The 9,611-nt window shown below is 42.9% G+C and overlaps 1 pseudogene; it reads right to left on the bottom strand.

Annotated features, from left to right (window-relative positions):
- Positions 1 to 3,995: 3,995 nt before the first annotated feature.
- On the bottom strand, positions 3,996 to 4,929 carry OR10P1 (olfactory receptor family 10 subfamily P member 1; annotated as a pseudogene).
- Between the last annotated feature and the right edge of the window lie 4,682 nt (positions 4,930 to 9,611).

A 9,611-nucleotide genomic window follows, 5' to 3' on the forward strand; every position in this document is an offset into this window, starting at 1 on the left:
GAATATACAAAGATCGTTATATTGTACACTTTAAATGGGTTAATTGTACAGTATATGAATCATGTTCAAATAATGCTGTTCCCTCCCCCCAAGAAAGAATACATTTAATTAATCCACTGGTTAAAAAAAGTAATAATAATAGTTAATATCATTTGAGTACATACTATATTAGTTTAGTAACATGATACTAACCTCTTGACCCATAATAGTCTTAAATAATTCCCATAAAAACCCTGTGTGGTAGTTACAGGGATGGATCCCAATTTTATGAGATCTAAAACTTATATCACTTGAGATGGTGTTATTTAATAAAGTATAACAAAAGTACAATATAAAATTATGTACAAATCGTTATTTAAATTTTTTTAAAAAGAGTCCTGGCTGGTGTTGCTCAGTGGATTGGGCACCAGCCTACAAACCGAGAGGTTGCTTGTTTGATTCCCAGTCAGGGCACATGCCTGGGTTGCGGGCAGGTCTCCAGTTGGGGGCAAGTCAGAAGCAACTGATCCATGTATCTCTTGCACATTGATGTTTCTCTCTCTCTCCTTTCTCCCTTCCCCTCTCTCTAAAAGTAAATAAGTAAAATCTTTTAAAAAGAAGTTGGGGTGTGAGCTGGGCAGAGAAAGGCAAAGGGGGAAAAGCTGGGACAACTGTAATAGAACAACAATAAACAGAATTTTTAAAGAAAAGAAATTATTAGAATGAGGAACATTTTTAACTGGCAAATGCTGCAAGTGTCATACAATCCAGAAAAATAGTATATTTTTGTTCATTAACGGCCTGGTTACATCTAGAATTCTTTTTATCCTACATTTTTTGCTGTGTACTCTTTGATTGCCTTCATATTCATATGACAATAATTTTGTAATATACTTTCTGCACAGAGATTAGAAAATGATTTGTCTTTCCCCTAGCACAGTTGATTGAAATTTGTTTTTCTTAAATTGACAGTGTATAAAAGAAATTTTTTAATTTCACAACTCATTCTTGGTAATTTTATGTAAGTTTTTAGAATCGTTATCAGGTTTTATCAAACCTTTATTAAGTTCCTTTCATATATTACCTGTAGATTTTCACATTTCAAGTTTTCCTGTGCAATGAATATCTTAGTCTTTGAAGTGACTTCACTCGTTAGCTGGTTTATATTCTCATTGTAGTAGCATGTGAAATTTTGTTTTCTTCTTTGATGTCAGTATTTTATGTCTAATCAACAAGAAATCTAAATCTTTTTTAAATGTGTTAATATGATTCACTCTTCTTCATAGTTGGAAGGTGCTTAAGTTATCTGTTACTGCATAACAAACTGTCCAATCTCATGGCTTAACAAAAATTATTTTATTATGTTCATAATATCTGCAGGTCAGAAATTTAGAGCACAACAAGGGTTGGCTTGTCTCTACTCCATAATATCTGTGTCATCAGCTATACAGCTAGCTGTGTGCACTCTCAGGTAAGAGAAGCATGAAGCCACCTAGGACTTAGCCAGTCGGCTTTCCTCGTGTTCGCCTCTGGCCTCCTCCTGCAGCCCAGAACAGTGACAGGAAAAGCCTCTCCCCTTGTCTTGTTCAGATACCAACTCTATCAGGAAGTCATTCCTTGGATCTAACTTAGATGTCTCATATTGCACTCTCTGTCCAAATATATCTCCCCAGTCCTTGGTAGGCTGAAGGAAAGTGACTTCATGTCCTCTTCATCAGATCTTTTCTGTATTATATGATGTTAACTATCCATACCACCCCATCCTTCTCTTCCCCCGGCCATCTAACCCCAACTCATTCCTGACTTTTAGTTCATTTCCTTGCTCTGGAAATTGGACTGTACTTAATTGGACTGTAAAACAATAAAAATTCTTTTGGAGGGCAATTTGGCAATATGTCTCGAAGCTCTAAAATTGTGCATGTTTTGACTCAACTAATCCAACTCTAGAAGTTTGTTCTCAGAAAAGTATAAGTATACAGAAATATAAGTGCAATGATATTTATCTTAGCAATATTTATAACAAACAAATTTTAATTTTAATAATAGGAGGTTTCTTTAAATTATAGCACTATATTGTATACCTAAACTCATATAACTAATATAATAGTGTATATAAACTATACTTAAATCTTAAAGTGTTTAAAATAAGGAATATGTAAAAATAAATAATAGTACATTCATATAGTAGGATACAATATAAATATTAAAGTAATGCTTTAGAAGTCTACTTACATGGTAAAATGCTACAATATAGTTTAATGAAGTAGAAAGTACAAGTTATAGAACAATTTAGACAATATAATTACATTTTTAGCTCGCTCTTAAAAGCATATATATATATATATATATATATATATATATATATATATATATATACATATACTGTACACCCTGGCTGGTTTGGCTCAGTGGATTGAGCGTCGGCCTGCGAGCTAAGTGTCGCTGGTTCGATCTTCCAGTCAGGGCACATCAGAGAAGGAAAACTCTGACTCCAAAAAACCTCCGCTGCCTTGCGGCATACCTCTTCAGGGGAAAGGCTAAGGGAGTAAACCCCGACAGAAAATCCGGAGCCGGAGTACCTAAGGCGGTTCGACGTTGTAGTCAACACCGGCAACTCCTGCGGCGCACCTGAAGCCAAGCTGTATTGACTCCGTCTTTCCCTTGGACCCTTCAGCTGCGAAGAGGGGGGGGGGGGGGGTCTGCTGCATGGGCAACAGCAGACCCTCCATATCACCCTGCCCAGGCTCTGTAGCTTCAGCTTCACTGGAGAGGACACTCCAGCGTCATCGCAAGATGTCGATTCAACACGGGAGGAGACAGATACCGTGTCACTCCCGAGTCGGACTGCACAGCCATTCTCGGCGGTGCAGATAGACTCTTAAGAAGCTACACCATCGTCTTTCAAGACGGACGGCTGCCGACGACGACATATACTGTACAGAAGGAAACCATACTGCAATAATTTCCCAAGGACATTATTAACTCTAAAATGTTAATAGTTGTTTTCTTTTGTTCTGGGTGCAAAATCTCTGCCAGCTTTGTAAAATGGAAAATAAAATCAATGCTGTTTTAAAGGTCCTCATTTATTGTACCTTGAGAATGAGTTCCTTGCTTGTATTGCACCTTCCTGAGGCTTATTGCTGAAGGAGAGTTTATGAGCAAGCAAGAACTGCCTTCCCAAGGAAATTAAAATGGTGCTAGAACCCTCTGGTCAGCAAATTAAAGCAGACTCCAAGTGGAAATAGTGGAGAGTCTGCAAGAAACAGAAGCATTATCTTGGGAGTTTAGGGGCCAGATTTGACCCTCTGATCAGTCCAGGGAGAAAAGTGTATGTGCATTTCTACTGCATGATCAGACGGGAAAATGAAGAGTGAGTCAGCCAGCAGGTGAGAAAGAAGCTAAACAGAGAATATCAACATTTCAGGGGTTTCAAGAGAGAAGCTATGAGCCAGGAACAAAGTAATTAGAGAGATGCTTCCAGACCTAAAAAAGAACCAAACAAGACAGCACTTAAACTGCCAAAGCCAGGCCAGCCACTCTCTGCCCCTTTTCCTTCCCTGCTGCCCTGGTCACCCAATCAGGCCTCATACCTGGAGTAAAGAAGCTACATTATACCAGAGGCAACTAATGTGAGAGACAGAGGCTTGCAATGAGGAGTCTGGGAGAGGAAGGAAGACTGGTGTCCTCAGGAAGGTACTCTGAGCATCAGAAAAGACCAGGAATTGCCCAGTCATCACACAAGATGGTCACAGCTACCTTCTCTCCTCAACATTCCCTCAGGTGCATGTTTCTCCAGCTCCATACCTTCAAACAAGCCAGGCCAAGGCCATAAGAACAGGCCCCAGAGCAGAGCTCTGAGCAGCATGTCAGTGGGTTGGGCCCTTAAGATGGGCAGGCCAAGGAACCCTACACATACCACACAGAGCTGAGCAGATCCCCGCGGACTGCAGGTCCCAGCTTCCTCCTCCTTGAAAATATCCAAGAATCAGGCCTTTACCTCCAAGAACTTGAGGAGATCAACGGCTCCAAATGTACTTCTTCAGGAGCCTCTTCATTGCCCCTGTGACCTCCTTGTTTCTCAGAGTGTAGACAAAAGGGTTGAGCATGGGAGTGACAACTGTGTAAAACAGTGCAAGGATCTGGTCCGCACCCTGAGAGGAGCCTGCCCCAGGCCTCATATAGGCAACAGTCCCAGTCCCAAAGGAGAGCATGACCACAAACGGGTGGGAGGAACAGGTAGAGAAGACTTTCTGACGTCCCTGGGATGTCGTGACCCCAAGGATGGTGGCAAGAACACAAGCGTAGGAGGCTGTGATCAGTAAGAAGGGGGTCAGGATAAAGGTCACTGTGAGAGCAAGATTGCCCACTTCACCCCAGAAGGATCTTGCGCTAGCCAGTCTCAGCACAAGCAGGATGTCACACAGTAAGTGATGGATTATTTTGGCACCATGGAAGGGCAACGTGAAGATGTAGATGGAGTGAGTGGTGCCGGTGATGATGCCCATGAGGTAGGAGGCCCCCACCATGCTGGCATATGCACCCCGGTTCATCAGGGTACCATAATGCAGTGGCCGGCAGATGGCAGCATAGCAGTCGTAGGCCATAGCAGTGAGAAGGCAGCGTTCTCCGATGCCAAAGAGGGCAAAGAAGTACAGCTAGGTGAAGCAGCTGGCAAGTGGGATGGTGGGGCAGGAGGAGGTCGGCCAGCATCCTGGGCACGATGGTTGTGGTGTAGAGGATCTCCACCATGGAGAAGTGGTGCAGGAAGAAATACATGGGTGAGTGCAGGGCAGGGTCGACCAGTATGAGGAGGATGATCAGGGAGTTGCCCAGCAAGGTAACCAGGTAGATGCAGAGCACCCCGCAAAACAGAGGACCCCAAAGAGAATCAAAACCTGAGAATCCCAGCTAAATAAACTCAGTTACTGCTGTGCCATTTCCATCCCTCATGTCCCCTAGGAAGGACTGGAAGATGGAACCGGGAGAGGGCTCTGGCTGCAGCAGGAAATGTGTGGAATTGTCTACTCGAACATCCCAGTTACTAGGAATCAGATGGGTGAGCACCTGGGCTGCTAGCAATTTTCTCCCAGAAAAACTCGTCAGGACAGAAAGAAGGTAAACTAGGGAAGTTGGCAGGGAATGGCGCACCTTCTTCGGGATCTTGAAAGAAAGGGTGGTTTGTTCCACTCACTGAAGTTCTGGGTTCTAGGAGCAAAGAGCTGTAACTGGTAAAATAGCTCTGTTTGAGAAAGTGGTGGAGAATGTGCGCAGAAAGATGAGTGAACAGACAGAACAAATAAGCTGGCAGAAGGAGACTGGAAGAATAATGGATCCACCATGAGGCAAAGAAAAAGCTGGAGTGAGAACAAGAGCAAGATAGAGAAAGAGAAGACACAGGATCAAAGGCTATGGAGAGAAGGCAGGTGGGACTTTTACCTGCAGATGAGTCCCCACAGCCCTCAGAACATCCCTCCCTGGCATCATTTCACAGAAGCTCAATCCCCGCAAGAGCCTAAGGCCCAGAGCAGAGGATTGGGAGTGGGGGGAGGGGCGGGAGGAGTAGGCAGGGAAGCTGAAGAAGGAGAGAGAAGTTTAGCCTGGTAATCAGGGAAAAGGAAACAGTTTCCTCCTGCCCCATCTAGTGCCTAAGCCCATCTGAATTCCTAGCTATCAGGCCTGCCCTCTGGAATCCCCACGCCAAAGACAATGGGAGCCCACAATGCAGAATGGTCTGGGATGTACCCAAGGTCCTTAGGAAAGGCCTGCATGAAGCTGGGATCTGAAACCAAGTGTTCTAGCTCCCTGGCCAGTGTCTACCTGCTGAACTGCTCAGCCCACTGCCCAAAGGCTGCCCTCTGCCCGTGGCCCCCTCCCAGAATTAGTCCCTAGGCTTCTTCTCTCCTGGAAACTAGGAAGAGCACTTTTTCAAAATCCTTTTGTAAAAAAACAGTGCTAATGCTCAAAGAAAAGAAGTTGCTGAAACAGTAACAGGTGTGACTTCTGGTAGAACTTTCCAACCAAGTCCAGGGGTTCAACCCTCTCCCCAGCTGCGGAGGAAGACTTTAGAAGTAGGAAACAGGGAAGGAGAGAAGGGGGATAAGTAAGGGAAGGGTTTAGTCAAGGAACGTGTATAAATGACTCATGGACATGGACAACGGGGAGGGATATGATTGTGGGAGAAGGGGTGGGCTGGGTGGGGGAGAACAATGGTGGAAAAATGGGACAGCTGTAATTGAAAAATCAAAAAAAAAAAAAAAAGAAGTAGGAAACATTCACCCAGATCTCAGCTGGGGCAAATGACACCCAACTGTGGAGAATGACAGAGGTCACCCAAGTGTATGCCTTGAACACTAGTCCTGGTCCTTTGAATTATGTGTATCACTTAACCAGGAGGGAAGCCTTTTTTGACACAGGTTCACATCCTGTTTAATATTCTCCGGAGATCCTTCTAATTCAGGCAACCTCCTGTTTGTTTGGGTTATTTTCTTTTTTGTTGTTTTTGTTTCAAAAACTTTATTTATTAAGTTTCAAATAATTCCTGTAGATAGCCCACCCTCAAAGAGGGGAAGCATAACTTCTCACTCCTTAAGTGTGGATTACACATAGTGACTTTCTGGGTAAAAGGGGAAAAAGAATAACCTTACAGAGGAACAAGCTGACAAACACCACCTCAATCAGCAATTAAGGTGAACAGCAACAGTGTCAACCCATGTTGATAGTATAAACCTTTGATATAATGGGATGAGAATGGTACATCACCTCTGTGGCCTTCCTCCTGCAACCCTGAAGCTCAGCTTAACTATAAGAAGAACATCAGACAAATTCTAGTATAGGGTCATGCTACAAAATATATGACCAGTATTCCTCAAAACTGTCAAGATCATCCAAAACAAGGACCTTCCATAACAACCAAATGTAATGTGGTATCCTGGAAGAAAAGAAAACAGGACCTTAGGCAAAAAAATAAGGAACTCTGCCCTGGCCAGTATGGCTCAGTTAGTTGGGCATCATCCTGCAAACCAAAGGGTCGCAGATTCAATTCCCAGTCAGAGCACATGCCTAGGTTGCTGGTTCCATCCCCAGTTGGGGTGTTGTATGGGAGGTAACCAATCAATGTTTCTCTCTTTCTCTTTCTCTTTCTCCCTCCCTTCCCCTGTCTTTAAACCCTCTCTCCTTTCCCCTTTCTCTAAAAGCAATGAAAAAAGAAAAATCTCCTTGGGTGAAGATTAAAAAAAAAGATTAAAAAGACTAAGGAAATTTAAATAAAGTATAAATCTTAGGTAATAATAATATATTAATATTAATTCACTAACTGTGACAAATTATCATACTAATTTAAGATGTTACTAATAAAGAAAACTGGAGGTGGGGTACATGGGAACAATGTATACTACTACCTTAACAATTTTTCTGTAAGTCTCAAGCTATTCTAAAATAAAGCTTTTATTTCTAAAAGTTCATTTATTGACATGAAAAGATGTTCACAATATGTTATTAAGTGATAAAAGCAATGTAAAAAACAGTAAGTTCTCAACACAAAATATATACTCAGATGGATATTAAAATAGATATACACCAAAGTATTGATGATGACAGACTCTGGATAAAATAAACTTGAAGTGTTCATTATTATCTTTTTGCTTTGTGTTTTTTAAATATATTTCTGATCTGTTGATCATAGAGAAAAAACATATAAAACATTAAAAGAAAAAGGTAGAATTTGTTTAAACAGATTTTTATATTTTTTAATTTATAATTTAGTTTCAACAAATTATGCCTTTGGAAATATTTTTATCAATAGTTTAATTTTGCAGTTTGGTACAAAGTAAATGTTTCTGATTGTTAGCACACATTTTTCAAATGTATACATTGTAGAAATGTTGTGAACAGTACACAAAAGAGGGCACTTAGGTTGTTTCCAGATTAATAATGTTGAGTATTTCTGCAATTTCCAATTTTAAATAGTTATAAATTAAAAACGGAAAGGGGGTAGAGAATGGGAAACGGATCCAAAACATTAGACTTTTTTCCTAAAGAAGAGCATAATTCTGAGGTTTGTTCAAAATGAGTTCGCATCACTCCCGTGTGGTGAATCTCCAAATAGCCCGGTTCAAAGTAGCGCCCGCTCTCTGAGCTGTGTGTGTGAGGAGATGGTAAACAAAGGTGCCTTAAAGATCTTCTACTTGTCCAAACTCCAGTCTACAGGGGAAGAAACTGAGATCTAGAAGACCTCACTCACATGGTTTACACAAGATCGCTCAGTGAGTTCTATAACATGTCATCTCCAACTCATCAGCATCATTGCATAAATCACCTCACTTAATCCTGACACAGTGAGGTTTCATTAATCTTACCCTAAAGATAAACTAAGGGATGAGAGAGATGAAGTATCTTGTCCAAGGAGGTTGCACAGCCTGACATCAGGAGAACCAGAACTCAAACACAGTCTATCCGCCACCAAAGCCAGAGGAACAGAACACTGTAAACCCAACCTCCAAACCCAATGCCCGTCCCACATGGCTTTGTAATATGTCTGCACCAGATCACAGGAAGAAGATGCCCTAAGTCATTTGATCTAATTCCATCCTGTCACAAAAGAGGACACGAAGGTGGAGAAAAGATATAATTTTCCTACAGTTAGGGATGGTCAGAGCTAAGGCTGGAACCCATGTCTCCAGTCCCTTCAATTAATGCCCTCTCCAGGCCTCTGTTCTGCTTACCGTCTTCTGCTACTCTGTGTGCATGTGTGTGTGTGCACCTGCATGTGTGCCTTATATGTGCACATGTATTACATATGAATGTATATGTATGTGCAGGGACCATCCTATACATAAGAAACATGGCCAGGAAAACCTCCCAGTAATCCCCCACCAGGAGCAGGAGCTTCTCAAATTGGCACCAGCCTCTTTGCAAGCCTGGAGGTCAGACTTAGAGGTTGAAGACTTTAAAGGAAGAAAAGAGACATTGGTGGTGTAAGGTGCCACAACTGGGGCCCTAAGGGACTTGGGGTGTGTCAGTGGATGCAAGATCCCAGAGACATTCTACCCTGAAGTCCCATGTGCAAGGCCCAGAGGGACACATGAGGCCACTTGGAGGTCAGACATCCTCAAACCCCAAGCCCCCTGCATCCCCCTGGACAAGAAGCCAAGGGAACCGAAAAAGAACCTGCCCCAACCAAGAAGCCTCTTTCACACTCCTGCCTCAGCAGCAGAACTCAGTGCGTGGGCCTCTGTGTGGATCCCAGGCAGGGGCAGCAGGCACTCTGAGGGAGGAGCAGAGTTGGTGTAAGAAGTAGCACTGGCAGAAGAGGGGCAAGCAACCAGAGACCAGGGAGGTACACTCCCCTGAGGCCCCGGATGTGGGGGTGCTGAGGGCACCAGTGAGCTCATGCCAGAGACCCTGAGCACAAGGTGTAAGGCAGCACAGGACAAAGGCCAAAGGCCCTGACAACACAAGAGGCCACTGTCACCTCAAGCAGGGCATTTCCATTCAGGTATTTATGTCAGTGAAATGATTTCCACCAAACCAGAGTTCACATTCCTGGAATCCCCCTGTTTGCTGTTCCCCTGCCTGAGAAAGTTTCTCCACCTTTGCAAATTTACTTCCCGTCCATCATTTCAGGCCCAGCACAG

This window comes from Furipterus horrens, unplaced genomic scaffold (assembly GCF_987537825.1).
Source record: "Furipterus horrens unplaced genomic scaffold, mFurHor1.1.pri manual_scaffold_4, whole genome shotgun sequence".
Lineage (NCBI taxonomy): Eukaryota > Metazoa > Chordata > Mammalia > Chiroptera > Furipteridae > Furipterus > Furipterus horrens.